Source organism: Phascolarctos cinereus, unplaced genomic scaffold, assembly GCF_003287225.1.
Source record: "Phascolarctos cinereus isolate Bilbo 61053 unplaced genomic scaffold, phaCin_HiC Scaffold_1;HRSCAF=81, whole genome shotgun sequence".
NCBI lineage: Eukaryota > Metazoa > Chordata > Mammalia > Diprotodontia > Phascolarctidae > Phascolarctos > Phascolarctos cinereus.
The window spans coordinates 203516342-203538247 of NW_027555514.1; the positions used below are offsets into that span (position 1 = coordinate 203516342).

Below are 21906 nucleotides of genomic sequence, written 5' to 3' on the forward strand. Positions count from 1 at the left end.
AGAATGGGATTTCCTCAGAAGTTGATAACATTCCTTCTATTCTTTCTATTGTAATATGAAGAGACAGTGAAGCTTAATTCATGAGATAGAATAACTAAAAGATATCTCTTTGGTTGAATCAGAAAAGTGGAATTGTAACTCAACATTGCTATGGCCCAACATAGGATTAAAAGGATGGGCTATTCTCAGAAGTTGTTAACATTCTTTGTATATTTTCTCTTGTAACATGTAGAGACTTTGAAACTTAATGCATGGAATAGAACAACTAAAAGATATCTCTTTAGTCTAATTAGAAAAGTACAATTGTAACTCAACATTGATGTTGGCCAACATAAGTTTAAAAGGATGGGATTTTCTTGGAAGTTGTTAACATTGCTTCTATTCTGTCTACTGTAATATGAAGAGACAGTGAAGCTTAATGCATGAGATAGAATAACTGAAAGATATCTCTTTACTTGAATTAGAAAACTGGAATTGTAACTCAACATTGCTATGGTCCAACATAGGGTTAAAAGAATGGGATTCTCTCACAAGTTATTAACATTCCTTGTATTCTTTCTACTGTAATATTATCCATTTCAGGCCTTGAGTATCCACTGAGATGAACTAGATTTGGGTTCTTCCTGAACCAGTCTCCAAAGTGATTTGCTAGTCCTGGCCCAGTGATTTCTATTCCATGAATGCACCCTAGATATCATGTAAAGAGGCCTCTCAGTCAGGAACACAGCTGCAACTGGAATCTAGACTCTGAGCAGAGACCCAAGTCAATTTTTTTTTTATTAATTTATTTTGACTTATCTACAGTCACTTCAATATGCTTTTGAGTTTAAAATTTTTCTCCCCCTTCCTCCACACCACCCTCCTGAAGATGGCACACAATCTTATATAAGCTTTACATATACATTCCTATTAAACATATTTTCACATTAGTGATGTTGTAAGTAAGAATTAGAACCAATAGGAGGAACCAACCAGAAAGAGGAAACAAAACTCAACAGAAGAGGAAAAAAATAGCATACTGTACTTAATCTGCATTCAAATTCCATTGTTCCTTCTTTGGATGTGGATAGCATTTTCTATCATGAGGCCTTTGGAGATGTCTTAGATCCTTGTATTGCTGGAAAGGGTTAAGTTTATCAATATTAGTCCTCACAAAGCATGGCTGTTTCTGTGTACAACTTTCTTTTGGTTCTGCTCATTTCACTCAGCCTACAAATCTTTCCAGATCTTTCTGAAATCAGCCTGTTCATCATTTCTTATAGCACAATAGTATTCCATTACATTCATATACCACAACTTGTTCAGCCATTTCCCAGTTGATGGGCATCCTCAGTTTCCAATTCTTTGCCACCACAAAAAGAGCTGCTATAAATATTTTTGTACATGTGGGTCTTTTTCCCATTTGTATGATCTCTTTGGGATATAGCCCTAGAAGTGCTATTGCTGGGTCAAAGGGTATGCACATTTTTATAGCCCTTTGGCATAGTTCCAAATTGCCTGCAGAAATGGTTGGATCATTTCACAATACACCAACGATGCATTAGTGTTCCAATTTTCCCACATCTTCTCCAACATTTAATTTCCTTGTTTTGTCATCTTGGCCAATCTGATAGGTATGATGTGGTACCTAAGAGTTGTTTTGATTTGCACTTCTCTAATTAATAGTGACTTAGAGCATTTTTTTCATATGACTGTAAATAGCTTTAATTTCTTCATCGGAGAACTGCCTGTTCATATCCATCAACTATTTTTTTTTAAAAATAACAAATAGTCCAAAAAGCCCATTGGGAGCTTATATTCTTTATGTTATTCAGTAATTATGTTTATGATCTCATTTTGCAGATAATAAATTATAGTTTATGTTATGTTTCTTACAGAATGATTTCCTGTCAGCAACTTTGTAAGGAGATTACAGGGTAAGAAGTATAATTCCCATTCTCTAGTTAGGAAAGGCCTAGAGAACTGAAGTTATTTGCCTAATATTACACTTAAAAAGTGACATGCTGGTATTGGAATCAAGACCAAGTGCTACTATTAGAATCAAGACCAAGGCTGTAAGCTCAGTATTCTTTCCACATCCTCTACTGCCATTTTCCTTGGGGATCTTCAGAGGACAAAGGTGGTCATTTGAGGCAAATACTTTAAAATTTTCCTTTGTGGCGTAAAATGTTCATTATTGGTAATGAACCCAAGCATTTCCATTTTTTAAACATTCATCCTCATTTCCACCTCTTTAGAATCTCTTGCATGTTTCAAGACTCAACTCCAAGACAACCTTCTGCAGGAGGTCTTAAGCATTTCCCCCAGCTTCCAGTGCCTTCCCCTTAGAGACAAACTTCTGCCAGCTCTGTATGTATCATGTATGTGCTGAACTATTTGCATGTCCTTTCTCCCATTAGAAGGTAAGTGCCTTCTGGGCAGAGACTGTTTTTGCATCTTTTTGGGTCCCCTAGTACTTGGGATTTCCTGGCACATAGTAAGTACTTAATAAATGCTTGTTGATTGGTTGACTGATTGACGCAGATAGAAGAAACACTAGATTAAGGCTCAAAGACCTGGGTTCTAGTTCATACTTAACCTATATTATATATCAGACTTTGAGTGAATCATTTAAACTCTTTGAACCTCAAGTGTAAAATGGAGATAATAATATCTCCCTGCAAAAGTTGAGGTGAAGATCACATAAGATAACATCTGTGAAAAGCCTTTGTGAAGAGCTCAATGGAGGTTAAAAAAAATCCTAGTTAAATGGACTCTTTACCCCTGCAAACCTAGGCTCATTCTCTAGAGTGTTAGTGTCTATGGGCTCAGCCAGTGTTTACATAACATTTTCCCATTTCCATTTTATTTGTCTTCAAGACTCTTAAACAGTTAGGTTGAAATGGATAAAGTGTAGGACTTGTATTGTGAGGAAGGTCTGAGTTCAAAGCCTGCTTCTTATACTTCCTAGCTGGGTAACCTTGGGTAAGTCTTTTAACCTGGTTAAGCCTCAGTTTCCTCAACTATAAAATGAGGATAATACTAGTACCTACCTCCCAGGATAAAATGAGTTTGCATATGCAAAGTGCTTTGTAAACCTTAAAGCATTAAATAGTTTGAACTATTAGTGGCAGCACAGAGCCTGAAGTCAGGAAGACTCTTCATCCTAAGTTCAAATCCTGCCTCAAACATCTACCAGCTATATGACCCCTGGCAAGTCACTTAACTTTATTTGCCTCAGTTTCCTTATCTGTCAAATGAGTTGGAGAAGGAAATGAGAAACAACTCTAGTATCTCTGCCCCAAAATATGGTCATGAAGAGTTGAACGTGACTAAAAACAACTGAACAACAACAGCAAAAACTAAAATTATTGTTATTAATACATCCTTATGGAGGAAAGAGAAATGATTGTAATCAGAAAGTTAAAGCTGGAATTAACTTTAGAGATTACCTAGTACTAGGCCAGCCTCCTGATTTTTACAAAAGAGAAAACTGAGGCCTAGAGAAATGAAATGATTAGCCCAGGGTTCATACAGGTAGATAGTAAGTAGCAGAAGGTCTGAGTTCAAATCCTACCTCAGTTGCTGAGCCAGGGATTCGAGTCCAGGTCCTTTTACTGTAAATTCAGCATGCTATGAAGGTTTCTCCCCAACATCATAGCTGGGAAAACTGATGCCTGCAAATATAGGATACCTTTGCCATGGCTAAAGAAGGATCTTAGACAAAAGGACTAGAGTTGACCAGTGGACAGGCCAGGTCACTCAGTCCATTTTATAGGAAGAATCTGAGGCCCAGAGAATTGTCACAAAGGAAAGATTTTCATTCAGCTCCTCCAATTCCAAATCCAGTCTTTTCCCCATCCTACCCTTTCTATATGTCAGGATGCCCTGGAAAAAAGCCAAGGGACTTCAACTATCTCATTCTGCTGTGTAACCTTGGGCAAGTTATTTCACTTCTGAACCTCCATTTCCTAATTTGTCAAATTAGAATAATATCTGCCCTGCCTACCTCACAAGCTCATTGTGAGGCTCAAATTAGATCATCTGTAAGAAAGTGCTTTGAAAATAATAAAGCCATATAAGTACGTAAGTTATTATTGTTTTTTATTATACCTTCAGTTCAAAGCTGTTGAAATGTCTTAAGCAGGAGAGCATGCAGTTGAGGAAATGGGGTGGGGAAAGGAGTGGTCACTTGGATTGAGACTGGAAACCTCAGCCATTTGTCTCCCACTTGTGAACTGTGACTTTGAGCTTCAGTTTCCTCATTGGTGTGGCTCTTGATAATAGGAGTTAGAGCTGGAACAGACCTTCACAGTCATTTACTGTGATCTCTTCCTTTCCCAAATGAGGAAACAGACCTTGAGAGGGGAAGGGACAGCACTTGGTTATTAAACACTTTTTATCACAGTTCAAAGAAGAGTCTTTCCTCCCTCCCACCCCATAGTTATATGTTTGTTTTGTTGTTGTTTAGTCATTTTCAGTTGTGTCCAACTCTTCATGACCCCATTTGGGGTTTTCCTTCACAAAGGTACTGAAGTAGTTTCTCATTGCCTTCTCTAGCTCATTTTACAGATGAGGAAACTGAAGCAAACAGGGTGAAGTGACTTTTCCAGGGACACACAGCTAGTAAGTGTCTGGGGCCAGATTTGAACTAAGGTCTTTCTGTCTACAGGCCTAGCACTATATCCACTGCACCACCCAGCTGCCGTAACACACACACACACACCACACCACACACACACACACACACACATATTGTCCCAATATATAGTGATATATGTACTGCACAGTAATGTCTGTTCCAGGGCAATTCACATTTTGAGAAAATGAAGTGTGTATTTAATAAATAGTTGGCATTTATATAGTGCTTTGCAAATATGATCTGATTTTATCCTCATGACAACCCTGGAAGGTAGGTACTGAGGAAATTGAGGTAGTCAGAGGTTAAGTGACTTACCTGGGGTCACACAGCTAGCCGGTAAGTGTCTACGACTAGATTTGAAATCTTCCTGATTCCAGGCCCAGCACTCTGTTTATTGTGGCAGTATCTAGCTATCTATAGGTATGTAATGAAAAGCAGTGCAAATTGCAAGGCTAGGAGACCTGGCTTGCAGCAATAATTCTTTGCCACTTATTACGTGTGAGAGCTTGGATAAGTAGTACCGGAGCATCTCTGAACCTCATTATGGGATGGCTTTTGGGGAGTAAAGTGCTTGCTAAACCTTGGTAGGCTATATAGAATTTGAGTCATTATTATTTATGAAGTTTTACAAAAGGGAGTAGCCTTAGTCTGAGTCCTGCTTTGCAGTTCAGAAAATCATGGTCATTTCGTGTGTGTGTGTGTGTTTTGTGTGTACACACATGTATATATGTATATGTATTTATGTATGTGCATATATACACATACATATTTATATACATACATACACATGTGCGTATATGTATGTATGTATACACACACACACACACACATATATGTATATGTATATATAAAGATATATGTGTAACAGAGTAGAATCTCAATCACTATTATGCCTTGAAATAACCAGGCTGCCCTGCCTTCTGACATTAGCATTGGATCTAATAAGTGTCTGAGGCTGGATTTAAGTGTTAGAGATAGGATCTGCATCCACATGTGGCTCTAGAGCTACAAAGAAAAGCTAGGAGAATGATGGAAAGCAGTGTAAAATGCTAGGTTTGGGGAATCTTGCCTCTGGGGTGACAGGCTTAGAGGGGATTAAATAGGGTTAGCAAGCTCTTCTCCTGGGGAAGAAGTACAAGAGTCCTCCTCCAGGTGTGATGCTATGAGGCACAGGGTGCTAGGGAAAGGAAAAAGATTGGTTGGTTGGGTGTCAGTGAGTCATTGACCTCAGCTGAGTCAGGAGAACTCGTAGCCTCCTATTCCTGTCCTATTCTTATGGAGCAGCCAGGATGTGGCCAAGTCAAGCCCATTTGGGTCTTCTGTGCCTCTGTAGTAGCCTCTGTGGGATTGAGTCTCACTCTGGCTCCTCCTTAGGCTAAGGGGCTGGTAGGCTGGAGGCTGTGGGTAGGGATTTGCAGGTCCGAGCTCTGGTCACCTGAGACTTAGGGTGTGGTTAGAAGAGTGAAGGAGGAGATTGAACTGGTAGAGGGAGTAGACAGTAGAAGTGGGGCCTGGCCTGGGTAGTCAGTCAGCTGAGTCCCTCCTGGAATGGCTGGGAGCCCTGCTTGTGCAAGGGCTGTCCTATCTGGCTCACTGAGGCAAAGGCGCTGGGCTGGCTGGAGAGAGAATCCAAGTTAAGTGACAGCATGTGGGAACACAGCTGCAAGAAGAGGCTAATGCCCAGCCACGTGGCCAGGATCTTCCTTTGGGCAGCCAGGTTCCCTATTGGCAAAATAGCGATGGAGGCAGTGTGGCATTGGGTTGTAGAATGGAGGCTGGGGGGCACGAGAAGGGTTTCTCTAGGGTATTCTCCAGGCTAAAACATTATTATTAGAAACACTGCTGTGTACGCTTACCCAGGTCTGAAACCCGGATCCACCTTCTCCTTGGGCTGGAAGAGCTGTGCTCACTTTCCTCATCTCTATAAAGTGAAGTATTGTCTTGGATAATTCCTAAGGTTCCAAGTTTTTGCAGATGAGGGAATGGAAATGAAGTGGCTTGACTACTTTTTCCTGAAGTCTTTGCTGGTTCCTGTTATCTATATCAATATCATGAATTCCATGAAGCCATTGTTGAATTAGGAAGAAGGCTGGGCATCCTGTATGTGTGAGAGCACATGTATCGACAAATGCACATCTTTTTATTCCCTATTCCCCATTCGAAATTCCTTCCCTTGTTTCAGCATCCATTGGGTATTATAGAGGTTATAGCCTATCCAAAGCACCTATTACTCCTCTCCCTCGTGAGCCTCCACCCCTAATTACATCTCCCATTCCCCACAATTCTGCCATTGGGCCCTTATTTGGGAACACCCCTTTTTATGTTAACCTCAGAACTGGTTTTCAGCAGGTTAGTCTTTTCACCACCAAGAGTGTTTTCTTATAATTCCCTTTTGTTCAACTTCCACCTAGCCCCCAGACTGCATTCCTTAAGGTTTCTACTTGGCTTTTTGTGGAAATAATAATAATAAAAAAACTATTTCTTTGACTCCACCCTCTGATGCAGAAGCAACATCCATATATCCTACAATCCCCCTTTTTCTTTTATTTTACTCTGTTACATCTGCATCTTTTAATTCATTATGTATTTAGTTTTGACCATAATTAGGGTTCACCTCAGTCTCTTCACAAGATATTATGCAATAGCCTACAACTGTCAATACCCCAGCTGTCTTCTGCCATTACCTTCCATTTGCCAACCCATGATTCTGACTATTCCTTTAATTAATTATCTATGCCAGAGTTCTCTGCCAGCTCCTCAGCTAAAAAGTGGTTAGACTTTGCGATGCCTTAGTAATGGTTCCATCTGGAGCTGTGCTATTGGTCAACATTTCATCAAGGGATTTTGGGAACTTATAACAGTATGGGAGAAGGAAGGGAGAAATTGATCAATGCATTGACAAATCAAAAAGGGGGCTGTCCCCTTAGTAAATACAGATACAGAGACCCCAAAGTAATGATAAATTGTCCATTTAAGGCTGCAGAAGTCTCTGTTCATACAGTTGTCTGGCATTCTGGACATCATACAGGGAAGTTTTCTGGTCTTGGTGCTGTTCAAGCAGTGTCCAGCAGACTGTCTTCTTGTAGAGATTCTCTTTCTTGGGTCTGTTCTCCTATAAGATTGATCTTAACACAATTTTTAAATTACCTTGCCAATAACCAGGGCAAATAATGAAAGTTAACTCAACCCTTATGTCTTCATTATTATAGGATCAAAAATTGGAACTTTGGCGAATTGTCATGTTTAAGAAACTCAAATTAGAAAAGTAACAGAAAAATTAGAACCTGGCCTTACACTCTGCATTAGTTCTAGTTTTATACCTTGCATTAATTCATTATTCATTCTTATTCATATTCCCCCATCAGGAGGAGGAGATTCTATTAAGGAATTAATAACAGACTCCAATACATAGTAATCAGTTTTAAAACTGCACAAGTAATAAAACTGTACAAGTAATAAAACAATTCCAACTTCTGGTCATGTACAAATAAATAATCCATAATTAAAATAGATGCTTCTTTTAAGGCGTTTACAAGCTAGGCCACAAGCCACTCTTCTTTTAACATTAATTGTAACAAACTGAGACAACTTTAATATTAACTAAGTATTAACTAAGTAACAGAATAATATCTTTCGTTCCACAAAGCTGGCTTCCTAACTATCCCCATACCATTGTAAGAAATTAAAGGACTCTCCCTGACTTATACAGGAATGTACTAGTAATAGATGTCAAGACTGAATACTTAATTCTAAAATTCTAGGCCAAATAACTAAATCTTATACTTGCATCTTACTATAATAACCTCAGATGTTCCTGCATCAGTCTATTATTTAATAGATTTGATATTATGCTTACAAAACTTATGAATTTAAACATTTGCCATGAAAGAATAGGGACATAACTAAAGTAAAGGAACAATTCTTCCCTACCTTCATGTCAATTACAGGCAGAAGGTATTTAATAGCCAACTGCATTGAGCCAGGCTTAAAGTCTGCCAGGTGTCATAGTGGGGAAATTGAGTCAGGAGAATCCTCTCTCAGTCATGCAGAAAAGTCATTCTCCCAATCTTCTCATGAGAACACTCTCTTGCAGCTCCTAGATGCAGCTCACAAACCCCTCACAGGGTTTCTGGCATCATGGGTTAGTAGCTCAATCAGTTCCTTGTTGACAATACCTGGAGTTAGAGTCAGAATTCATTAACAGTCCCCAAGATCTTTGATAGCAAATTCCCTTCATCAGGGTTTCAGGTGTGAGTATAATATCACATTAATTAGGGAACATTTCCAAAGTGAACCCTAAGCAGTTTACATGTCTTCCTAGACATGTTCTAGCTCCTGATAACATCCTGAGTAAAATCAAATTTCCATTAAGACCATAAGTTGCTACTCTAACAGATTTGCCTCTCTTTTTCTCAAGCTTATTTATGCTTCTCTAACCAATCTTAATCTGAAAGAATGAGGCAGTTCAGAGAAGTTCAAACATTAGTTCTAAACCCTTGCTAGGCCATGGAATGAATTCATATCAAAAAAGCAAGATCTCCCCCACTTACAATTCATTACAATAGTTGCTTTAGTATTAATCACTAGCCTTTGATCTCTGATGCTTTTCCCATTGAGTTGCTGCTTTTGACTCTTGTTTCTCAGAAAGCATCCATTAAGACCCATCCAGGGACACAACAAACCTAGGAAACAAACTCAAAATTCACAGTAAGTTTGGACATAATTGTCATCAATATCAGATTATGATTTGCAACAAAACTAGCTTGCAAATTTAGTAGGCCCTCTTAAAAAAATCACACCAAAGACTTTCTTTGCATAAAAGTATTTTCCTTTCTTAAAAACAGCTTACAATTTCCTAATTACCACAAAATTGCTAGTTAACCTAAATTATCTAGTCAAAAATTCTCTAGTCTATAATGGGCCATTTACTCAGTAAGAATTCCACAACACAAGACTCCTGCACAGGGTTGATAACGATTACAAGATTTTACAAAGTCTCTTCTTTGCATAATTACCAGGTTTCCTTTCACACACACACACACACACACACACACAAATACTTTTATAAGTGCTTAATTTAAACAAGAACTCCAGGAGGCAGCTAAGTGGCACAGAGGATACAGCACCGGCCCTGGAATCAGAAGGACTTAAGTTCAAACAGCCTTAGGCACATAACACTTCTTAGCCCTGTGACTCTGGGCAAGTCACTTAACCCCAATTGCCTCACTAAAAAAACAAACAAAACCAATAACTCCCAATAGCTTAGTTAACAATCTTAAATTTCATAAATGAGAACCAAATAATCCCAGCTAAAACTTCCCTTTAAATATAGACAAAACTTCTTGCTTCCCAAATTATAGTACTTAAAAAAAATATTGCAACACAGGGTCAGATAGAATAACCTAACAGCTTCCCAACCCATTCCTTTTTTTTTCTTTCTGTGATAGTATAATTCTTAATCTAGTCAACATTCTAGATTATAAGAAATTGCTTTTAACAACATAGCTGATACAGTTGTTTACCAGATTACACCATATAAGAAAATTCAGAAATACAACCATACCATAAGCACCTATCATATATTTAAAACTTGAAACAGAACCAATTAATTACTGTCAGATGACGTTAATTTAGTTGGATTGACTAAATCAAATCTGGATTCATAATCATTAATGGCAATGATGGGGTATGGGCCCAAGCTTGGCCCCCCAAAACAAACCCTTTCTCCCTGAACCACTCCACCTGGTCTAGCAGTTTCCCCAGGCCATACTTTCCATCCCTGATCTTATTTAGACCCCATTCAACCTCACAGACACTCCCATCAAGACACCTGGCCACTCCCAGATCCCCCTCATAGCCGAGACTTCCCCATACCCGCTCATCCTTATGAGCATCACAAATATTCAGACTCTTCAAGAGCCTGGCTTACATGGAACAAGCTGTCATAGGCCGAAAGAAGGCCTGGGTCAATTTTTTTTTTCTGGGCAGGACCCACGAGTTGCAATTGTGGGTCCCACTATCCCCAACCTCCAAACCTCAACAGTACATTTTAATTTCTAAGGCCTAATACTCTTAGTACTTTAAAGGAAAGGATTATTATCCATAAATTCACACACAGTTTTTTTCCTAATTGAGGCTCTGATATATGGGAGGATGCCTAATTAATTCCAGAACAGCGCATATCAGTAAGTTGTTCACAATAGGTTTGTACCACAGGGCACACATTATATTTCCACAATAGTAATAAACTTTGAAATAACCCATTGTCAATTTAGATGAATGCATTTCCAAATCACTTTGCACAGAAAATCATTCATCTCATAATTAATATTGAAACTATAACTTTAAACCATCACATATTTTTATAATAGTCAAGATTTCAAATGAAAATCTGCTACCATAGTAAATACCAATATTATTATTACTTGCTTATAACCAAATATAACCAAGTTTTCAAAGTATCTCATTTGTATGATATCCTTTCAAAAGACCCATTCCCGATTAAGAACTGCTTTAGCACCATTTCTACCTCACAGTGGTCCCTCAAATATTATAATCTAAGAGTTTTAGAAATACAATACAATTTAGAAATAGAGTAATAACACAAACAATAAACTTCAGATAACATCAATTGCATTTCCAGATTATCACATATACAAATTATTGATCTTATTACTCTTGGTACTTTTAACAGTTACATTGAATTAGAGAAATAATAATAATGCTATGTCTAACATATGCCATTGTATTAAGCACTTTACAGTCATATCATTTTCTATCCCAAAACAACTGTTTTTTTTCCCTTTACAGAACAGTAAACTTAAATCAAATCAGACCTGAATTTGTGATCGTTAATGATAAACATTTAAAAACATTTTTGCTTTAAATCCAAAGTCTCAGCCCTTTAAAAGGAAATCTTCTCCACAAATTCATATATTCCTTTAAAAAGACACGTGGTGACAATTACTACCCTGAATAATTTTCTCCCCGTTTCTTTCCTACTTCTTTAAAAGAGCAAAAAAATCCATTCTCCTTTTAGAAGTTTATCAGATAAAAAACTGCCCTTCTGGGAATCTCAGGCTTCAGCAATTTGAATCAACATTAACCTGGAGTAGTCAGTCCCCTCCCCCCCCCCCTCCCCCGCGCAGAAAGCCTCTAGAGTTCCAATAATTAATTGAACAGTGTGAGAAATGAGGGAGATTGGTTTATTGGTTTACTGCTTTACACAAACATGTAAACAAGATGAGTGAGAGATTGGTTTTCACAGGCTCTATAGAAACAATAGATATTGCATTGCAAACACAGATATTACTTGGGACATGCAGGAATGTTGGGACAAGTTGGGCTTTAGTTAAAGCCAAGTAATCCTATAAAACCGCTTGCTGTGCTCCTGTATAAGTGTGTGGTTCCCTTGAGGGCGCATACACACCTAATTCTCATGAGAATTGATGAAAAAGGCATCTCTTCTCTCACTCCACAACTGTGATTTCATTATTACCCAGCTAACTCTTGTTTGGAAATTCGCCGAGCCCAGTCTCAGGCTGAATTCTGAATTAAGTCTGGGGTTTTTATGACAAACGTGGCGAATTGTCCAGAATATTCTTAAGGCCCCCGGAGTGGTTATTTGAGGGGTAAATGGAGGAAGAGGGCTCCCACCAATTTTTGGTGGTCCTCTGCTTTTCTCTCTGGCTCACCCAGGCTGCATATGAGACCTGAGACTCGGTATTTGCCAAATGGAGTGTTTGAACAGATTTAAGGAAAAAGGGAAGAACTGGCTGTAGACCATGTAAAGTAGACCTGTTGATCAAAGCAGGGAAAAATTTGTGGCTAGAGTACCTGCCTTGTTGGTCCACAGAATCCTCATTTCTGACAACTGTTGAGGCTAGCCCAGATGGGGCTTTTAGAGGAATGGTCTAGAAATGGGAGGAAGGAGCTCAAAGGAAAAGGCATTGAGGAAGGGGAAGGAGAGCTGTTAGCCTGGGGGAATCAGACTCTGCTTCTTGCTGGAAGGAAAGACCAGTCAAGATTAGAATTAGAATCGTGCACACGTTCTGTCTGTCTTATAAATGTTATGCTGCCAGAAAATTTTTAAGTCTGAAATTAGAGAAGAAACAGTGGAAAAGAACTCCCACTTTAGACTTTCAGTGGAGATTAATAAGATTTTTGGGGGGTGGTCCTGTGAGAGATGAACTCTCAGAGATGAAGCCTCCTCAAAAGGTCAATAATTTGTGATTATTATTTTCAAAATCCTCCCCCACTCAGACCCTGTTTTTAAGCACTTAACAGAAAGAATAAGCCCTGCCCCACCCCACACTGAGCCATTTGCCCTTGGCTTCCCACCTCTTTCCCTGTCTTTGAATTTTGGGCCTGGAATATAAGCCCACCTCCCAGTTAAGGGGATAGGAAGAAGCTTTAGAGCTTAGAATGTAAGCCCATCCCCAGTTAAGGGGTAAGGATAGTGTGGGTGGAAACTTGTTTGCATAGTGGGTGAGACTTTGCATGGTGGGCAGAGATTTGCTTTTATAGGGGCCCCTGTTATGCAGTCTCCTCTCTCTCCATGTATCGAAGGAGCAGACAGCCATCTTGCGAGATTGTAATAAAGGTAACCTTTGCTTTCCACCTTGAGAAGTCTCTGAGTTTAATTTGGGTTAGGGTCGCTGTCCCACACAGTCCCAACACTGGCCAAGTTGGGATAACAGAATAAGTTAGATAATGAGTAATGGAATCAAAAAAGCAGGGAGCTACCAAGCATGCCGCCCAAGATGGTAGGGATTGATAGAGGGAAGGGGCTGAGAAGAATTTGGGTTCAGGTTTGGTCGGATTCCTAAGAGTTTGAATTGCTGTCTTTCTACCTCTGCCACCAGTATATCTGATATCAAGGCAGTGTGTTTAGAGTTGTAAAATTAAGGGTTTTTCTGGCTTTTAATGAGATAAGATTTCAGTGATTTCTTTAAAATGCATAGTAATATTATAAAGCTATTTGGGGAGAGAGAGGGAGAGTGCTGTTTTCTGGATTTGCAATTCTTATCCCCCTTCAGATTTCAGAATGGCAAAGGAAAGCTGCCCAGCCTTGGTAAGTGTAATTTGGGTGGGGGTAGGAAGCTATGTTCTCCACCCTTGCGTGGTTGTTCTGGGTGCCTTTGTGCCAGCTTTTGATGGTTTAGGCATGTTGAGAAGGTGTGAGGAAGTTTGAGTTTGTTTTAAGTAGAAGGATTGAAAATGAAAATTTTGTAGCTTGATTTGAAAAACTAATAAAGTTACATAAGGTGAAAAAGCCATCCACCTCTCAGGAGAAACCTGTAGGAGGGTTTTATTAAATCTGGCTAGAAAACTGACTATACCCGGTTCAAATTGCTGAAGCCTGAGATTTTCAGGAGAGTGGCTTTATCTGATAAGCCTCTAAAAAGGAGAGGAGACTTTTTCTTTGCTCCCTTACGGAGGTAGGAAAGAAAAGTGGAGAGAATTATTTAGAGAAGGAATTATCATCGCGTGTCTTTTTAAGGGAATATATAAATTTGTGGAGAATATTTCCTCTTAAAGGGCCAAGAATATTGGATTTAAAACAAAAATGTTTTTAAATGTTTATCATTAGCTATTATATAATCTCAATTTGTTTTTGGAAAAAAAAGTTACTAGTATGACTGAGACAAAGTGTCCTTTGATTTTAAGCAAAGAAACTCTTAGACCTTTGTGGATTAGGTGGTGAAAGGGGACTTGAATAATACTGGGGTCAATGGCAAATTCTTTTGAACCCATAGGATATATTAGCAAGTATCTTATTTAGTCACTTGACCACTGCCTGCCTCCCATCTGCAAAATGGAAACAATAGCACCTACCTTCCAGGGATGTTGTAAGGGTCAAGTGAGTTAATATTTGTAAAGTGCTTTCAGCCAAACACTGGGGGATGAGGATGCAAAGAGAAAACTGTGTAGGCTGCTAGAATTATAATGCTTAATGAATGGTTTGGCCTAGAGATAAATACTTCTATTTTATATATTTTATTTCCCCTAGCTATTATTCAATTCAAATGTACCCCTTCTTTGAGTCCTGAACTTTTATTTAGTTTCCTGACCTAGTAGTCATCCCCTCTCTCAGAAGTGTTATTTTCTTTCAATTTTTTTTTACTTGTTCCTTGTGGTCCTCCTACAAATGAGTTCAACTTGGGTTCTCCACTTTGTGTTCTTTATAATCACTCCATTCACATTATTCTTCATTTCTACTCTTCAGGGATGACCTCTATGCAAAGGACTCTTGCCCATCTGTACCTCAGGCCTTGACCTTTCTCCTGACCTTTGGACTCTCCACTTCTCTGCTTACAGAACATAACCATCTAACTGTCCTATTGGTACCTCAAGCTCAACATAGAGGATGCATGGGGTAGGACACAGATGGATCCCTGCCTGCCTGCTGCATATTGACTTAGAAAACCACAAATCAACATTATCTATGTTTAGTTGTATTTTTATTTTGTTAAGTATTTTCCGGTTTCATTTTAATCTGGTTTGGGGTCCATTCAAGAGTGTTGTTGCCATGTATCTGACACCTCTGGTGTCAGTGTTTTACTTTTACTCAAGAAGACCTGAGTTCAGATCCTTCCTCTGACACTTACTAAAGGTGAGGCTTAGTTTCCTAAAAATAAGGAGTGATAGGATCGTAGATTAGAGCTGGAGAGGAGACTTTAAAAGCGATGGACTTGACCACTAAGGTCCTTTCCAGTTCTAAATCTATGCTATGTATGAACAAAACTTACCTTTTTCCCCTTAGTATGTTCCTCCTATAATTTTTAAATTTCTTTCAATTATATCATTCATTCAATCTCCCCACCACTTCCAGGAAGTCTTCCTTAATATCTATCCTCAGTAATGAAACTTTTCCTCCCCCCCAGGTTTTACATAGTATAGATGTTTTGGTGTAGTTTTAAGATACATTAAGAGTTTGGGAATGCTTCTGTACTTTGTACCTCTCATAACAATATTATTGAAATACATGATAAATATTTGCTCCCTATTAGACTGTAAATCCTATGAGATTAGAAACTATGCCTTATTTAAACTGTATCTCGCTAAGCACCTAGTTATTGTTGGAATTTTAACCTAAATTTAAGGTTAACAAATACTTGTTGGTTGATTGTTTGAATCTGAGAGGTGCTCTCTAGTACCAAGCCACAGGACTATATTTTTGACCACTTTTTTTTTTAATTAGTGACTTGTCTGAGACAAGGAAATGATTCTTATCAAATCTGTAGATGAAACAAAAGTGGGAGAGACAGCAAATATGATTAGCAGCAAGACTCAAAACTATCTGGACAGGCTAAAACTCTGGGCTAAAATCAAGATTATATATATCCCTAATGAAATTTCAAGTCCTGAATTTCAATTGAAAAAAAAAATCAATTGTACCAGGCTGCTGTGGAAGATACCTACCTTGGCAGCATCTCACATGGGCTCTTAGTGACATCACCAAGCCTGGTGGACAAGGGTCTAATTTGGAACATAGCAAGCCAAGTTCCTCTCTCCTCTCCACCCCACCCCCTTAAATAATGCTTCTTCCATGTACTCCCTTCCCTTTAATTAAATTCCTCATGGCATGGGGCAGTTTGTAGTTATTAATTGAAAACTTTTGTAGAAAATAGGACAAGCTGAAGAGGGGACAACTGACCCATAGAGAGGGTGGGGGCTAAGCAGGCACCTGGGGCCCTGCTCCAGAAAGTCCCCCCAGGTACTGTCTTCTTTGGCACTGACTGACCACCCAGTCAGTCAACAGGCAGTTGTTAAACACCTACTATGTGCAAGGTACCTTAGTAAGCACTAGAAATACAAAGAAAAGCAAAAGACAATTCTTGTTCTCAAAGAGTCTACAGGAAGAGATAACATGATAACAACTGTATTACAAATAAGATATGTACAAAGAAGGTAAATTGGGATAATCAATAGAGGGAAGGCACTAGAATTAAGGGAGATTGGGAAAGGCTTCTTGTAGAAGGTAGAATTTTTAGCTGAGACTTGAAGAAGGTGAGGAGACAGAGATGGGGATGAGGAAGGAGAAAAGCCAGGCATGGGACACAACCAGTGAAATGTGCAGTCAGGATGTCTTATATTGGTTCCCACCCAGTACATAGAAAGCACTGTCCCAGGCCTCAAGAGAAAGAGTATTTGGGTAACGTCTTTGTCTTTTGCTAACCTTTTCCAAGGAAGGAGATGTATGTTGTGTGGGTGCAGAAGCATCAGGTTCTATTTGTGGCAAGTAGACAAGAAGATGATAGGAACTTGGAGGGATCTTGGACTATCTAGCATAATTCTTCCATTTTATAAAAACAACAGCAGCTCACATTTTGTAAAAAAACAAAAGAAAACAAAACACTGCTGTACACTGCTGTACGTTAACTCATTTGATCTCATAATACTGGAATTCAAATACAGCCTTGGACATTTACTAGCTTTGTGGAACCCTGGGTAAATTACTAAACCACTGTCTGCCTCAGTTTCCTTGAGTATAAAATGGGGATAATAACAGCACCTATCTCCCAGGGTTGTGAGGATCAAATGAGATAATATTTGTAATGGCCAGTATATAGTAGGTGCTTAACAAATCAAGCTTGTTCCCTTTTCTTCCCCTGTAGAAGTAGCTAAGTATTATTGTTCCTGTTTTACTGATACAGAAGAAGATGGAAAGGACCACTTGTCCAAAGTCACAATAGTTAATCACAGAGCCCAAATTCAAACCTAGCTCTTCTGCCTCCAAATTCCTGTACTTCAGTGGTAATTTTAAAACAATTTTCTTTTGAGGGGGGTTAATTATTTCCCTCCCTCACCCAACTCTTCCCTTAGGTCTGCCCTTTGGGCTGCTTGTTCCCTAGTTTGATCCACTGTCTTTTCAGGTCTTATTGATATAGGTGTGCCCTGTCTCTTTTACTTTTTAGAGTGAGAGGTCCCCTAGGGCAGGGACCTTCTTTTGTAGTTCCTCTGGCTTCTCCTCTGAGCCCTGCCTCACCTCACCCTTGGCTTGGAGTTCCCTGGGCTGAAGCCTGCACCTAGAGTGATCCAAGAGCATGACAGACAGACAGACACACACACACACACACACACACACACACACACACACACACACACACACACACACACACACACACACACACAGACTGGTGTCTCAGAGCTAGCTCTGAAAGGAAGTGGGAGGACTCTATTAATCTCCCATTGAATAAGTCAAAATAAGAATTCCCTAGCTCTGAGGCTAGGGGCCTAAAACTTGATGACCTCATTATAAAGGAGTCCTTTCCTTTGTTTCCTACTAGGTTCTACCCAGGTTATCCCTACCCCAGCCTCACCTTTTCTTCATTGTGCTAATTTCCTTCCCTCATCTGAACTATATTCCCAGTGACTCCCTTTACTTCTTTCTGTCTCTTCCTCTCCCTCCCTTCCTCTCTCTCCCCCTTCTATGTTCTCATCTCTCTCTCTCTTTCTGTTTCTCTCTCTTCCTCTCACTCTGTCTCTATCTCTGTCTCTCTGTGTGTCTCTGTTTCTCTCCTCCTTTCCCTCTGCTTTGTAATCTCTCTCTCTCTCTCTCTCTCTCTTTCTCTTTCTCTCTGTCTCTTTCTCTCTGTCTCTGTCTCGTCTCTTTGTCTCTGTCTCTCCCTGGCTGTTCAGGTGTCTTTAGAAGCATCACTAGGGAGGGAGGGGGGTGGTCTGGCATACTTTTTTTTTTTCTTGCTGGTTTTGGGTCCAGGGCTCAAGAGGTTCTGAATGTCAGTAGGGTTTTAGTGAGCCAGCAGCAACAGTTCCCAGAATTATGGAGGATATTGATAAAAGGGGCAGAAGTCTTTCATATCTGTGTCTGACTAACCTGCCTTTGTAAGTGAGTGTTATATGAAGGGAGTGGGCCTTTTTCTGAAACTGTTTGACAGAAATTTTGGGAAGAGGAGAGTGATGAGCATAGGAGATCCAAGAAAAAGGGTAGATACCATTCAGAGTAAGTCTCAGTGACCTTCTAGAGATCAGGAGGTAGTGAAGAGTGGGAGACCAGATTTGGAGTCAGAGGGCCTGCATTCAAATTCTGTTTCTGCAACCTCACTACCTGCTATTTTGGGCAACATCTTTAGCCTTTCTATTCCTCAGTCTTCTTATCTGTAAAATGAGGGAACTGGCCTATTTCTTCTAAGGGACCTTCCAAATTTAGACCTCTGATACTATGACCTTTCTAATACATTGTGATATGGTCATATTGTCTTCTCATGGCCATGAGAACCCAGGTCAGGAGAATTCCATGGAAGTTTTTCCCCTCTCATCTCTTAAGTCCTATAAAAACTCACTTGTCTGGGTCCTCAGAGCCGTTTTGGCATTTTCAGCTTTGTTTCTGGGTATGTCTCTTCTGGTCACACAAGCATATGTCTGGATCTTCTTCCCCTGGATACTTTCCAGACCCTTTGTACCAAAGGTGGCAGGCTTCTAGCCAGCAACTAGGAAGTCTTGGAAGTGTGATGGCTGCAAAAGGCGGTACAGCTATTGTCTTTTCTCCTCTCCTGGTGAGGTATGTTGAGCTGGAAGAGAAGTTATCATAGACTTAGAGATAGAAGAGATGGCAGAGGTCTTGTTGAAGTATATCATTATAGAGGTGAAGAAACTGAAACCCAGAGAGTCTGGTCAAAGTTCCCAGAGGCACTGAGAGGTTAAGTGGTTTTCCCTTGGTCACCAACAGGGGACTGAACCCGGGTCTTCCTGACTCTAACTTGGATGCTTCTCATCTATCCAGAGTCAATAGATTAGTAGTCATTGATTACGAAAATGACCTTTTTGGCAAGACTTGATACATGTATGTGGATCCTTAGATCCCTTCTCAGCTTCATGGAAGGGTTGGCCCACTAGGTGGGAATTCTTAACCTGATTGAACCACTATCCTTTACATTTTATAAATAGAGAAAATGAGGCCTACAGAAAGGAAGTAACTATAAGGATGGAAACAAACATGTATGAAATGGCTACTGTGGCACTGCTAAGTAGTCAGATGGGCAGCTAAGCAGCACAGTGGATAGAGTGTCAGGCCTGGAGTCAGGAAAATTCATTTTCCTGAGTTCAAATGGACCTCAGACATTTACTAGCTGTGTGACCCTGGGCAAGTCACTTAACCCTGTTTACCTCAGTTTCCTCATCTTTAAAATTAAGTGGAGAAGGAAATGGAAAACCACTCCAGTATCTTTGTAAAGAAAACCCCAAATGGGGTCATGAAGAGACAGTTATGACTCAACAACAACAAAAACAGCATGTGCCAGATAGTATGCTGAGGTTAAGTGACTTGCTCAGGGTCACATAGCTAGTAAGTTTCTGAGGCTGGATTTGAACTCAAGTTTTTCTGACTCCAAGTGTGGCATTATATCCACTATATCCGCTTAGTGGCCTCTTTACACAAGAAGAAATGACAAAAGTGGGATTCCAACTTATCTTCCGACTACAAATTCACTATTCTTTCCTATCTAGAACAGAGTGAAAAGCCTTATGAAAAGCAACATCAGGCTTTGGTGGAGGGGCCAGAGAGATTTAGCTCAAAAAAGGAAGCATGCAGTTGTGATATTAATGGTGTCGACCTGAAAGTTGGTTAAAGAGACAAGAAGCTAGGTGATAAGTAAATTCATATTGTTTCATTCCTTATTCCCTTAAGTAGCACATGTACATGGAATCAGGGCTTTAACTCTGAATCACTCAAGCAATTTTAGGAGGACATTTAAACCCTGAATCAGGATATGTGTGTTAGTAAAAAAAAATACAGCCTCCATATGTTTTTTAACATATAGCATGGGAAAGGAAGTTTCTTAGTTGAGTAGGCTGTCAAAGTATCAATTGAAAGTATAGATCCAGGATATCTGTGTTTCCCCTACATAACATATGTCCATAGGATACAATGATAGGAAAAGTCCCACTATTCAAGAGATTCTCTGGTCCCAGGTGTCCTGTCCTTAGTGATCACAAACAGGAAGAATGCTGGTCAGTTCCATCTGGTCCTGTAGTTGCTGACACAGGAAGGGGCATTTTTAGTTCACTCAGAGAAAAAAGATTACTTCAGGTTTTTGGCCCTTATTGGGGCTCAATTGATCTTAAATGATTATCAAAGGAAATAGATACCAGTCAACAAAATTTTAATAAGCATGAGAATAAATCATGATGTCTATCTTCAAACATCTGAAGGAGTGTCCTGTGGGGGAGAGACCTGACTTGCTATGTTTGATCCCAGACAAAAACCTTTCTGTAAACAATGGGGAGACTATTCAAGTGGTCTGATTTAGGCTTGATGGGGGGTGGGGGGGTAGAGGTTAGGGGGAGGGGGTTACTATGACTCCTTAACAGTGAGAGGTATCCAAAAGTGGAACAGACTGCCTACAGTTGGGGTGGGTGCCCCTCAAGCAGAAACTAGATGACCACTTGTTGGGTATGTAATAGTGGGAATTCCTGTCATATATGGGGGACAAGATAGCTGCTGAGGTCCTTTGCAATTGTCAAATTTTGTGATTCTGTGTTTCCCTTTGAGATTCCCTAGAGAGTTAGTTGCCCGTGTGTCTAAGGAGGAGGGAACGCCAGGATTTTGGATTAGGAAGACCCTACCCCTAACTTCCTCCCTTCCCCTTCCCTCATCCTACCATTCAGAGGAAATGTTACAAATTTTCCTATGAATGAACTCAAGGGATGAAGTGACAGAAATTATTTCCCCAGGGTCACACACAGGTGGAAAGTAGCAGAGCCAGGATTTGACCCGTAGTCTTCCAACACCAGAGGAGAACAGACACAGGAACAGAAAAAGTAGTCTTTTCAGAGCTAGGTGAAAATTTTGGTTGGAGTAATGAGGTGAAACCAGGATGTGAGACCTGTAGGTCATAAACTTCCTGTCCTCAAAAAGGTCTTTTTTTACTTTTTGGCGAGGCAGCTGGGATTAAATGATTTGCCCAGGGTCACACAGCTAGTAAGTGTCAAGTGTCTGAGGCTGGATTTGAACTCAGTTCCTCTTCACTGTAAGGTCGGAGCTCTATCCACTGCTCTATCCACCTACCTGTCCCTAGGAAGGCCTTCTTATTAGATGTGTAAGAATGTCCAGAAGAATGAACCTCTGGAACCTGTAAGTAACAGCTTAGGAAATACCACTAGTAATACAAGTGGTGGAGATGATCTCGGCTGCAGTTTCCCAAGCAACCTTGTTGAATGTCAAGGGAAAGAGACTTTCTTCTCCATTGTCCATGGGGTCTTCCAGGTTGTGAATAGTGATGGATAGCTCATTTGAAAATGTGCAAAATTAAAACATCCAAACC

The 21906-nt window shown here is 39.8% G+C and overlaps 1 long non-coding RNA gene across 1 annotated transcript; it reads right to left on the reverse strand.

Annotated features, from left to right (window-relative positions):
• Positions 1–1085: 1085 nt before the first annotated feature.
• On the reverse strand, positions 1086–19015 carry LOC110204153 (uncharacterized). The gene is made up of 5 exons (XR_002323224.2): positions 18928–19015; positions 8552–8796; positions 6478–6719; positions 4093–4337; positions 1086–1117 (listed from the first exon to the last, which is right to left on the reverse strand). It is a non-coding gene; the product is annotated as an uncharacterized LOC110204153 (long non-coding RNA).
• Between the last annotated feature and the right edge of the window lie 2891 nt (positions 19016–21906).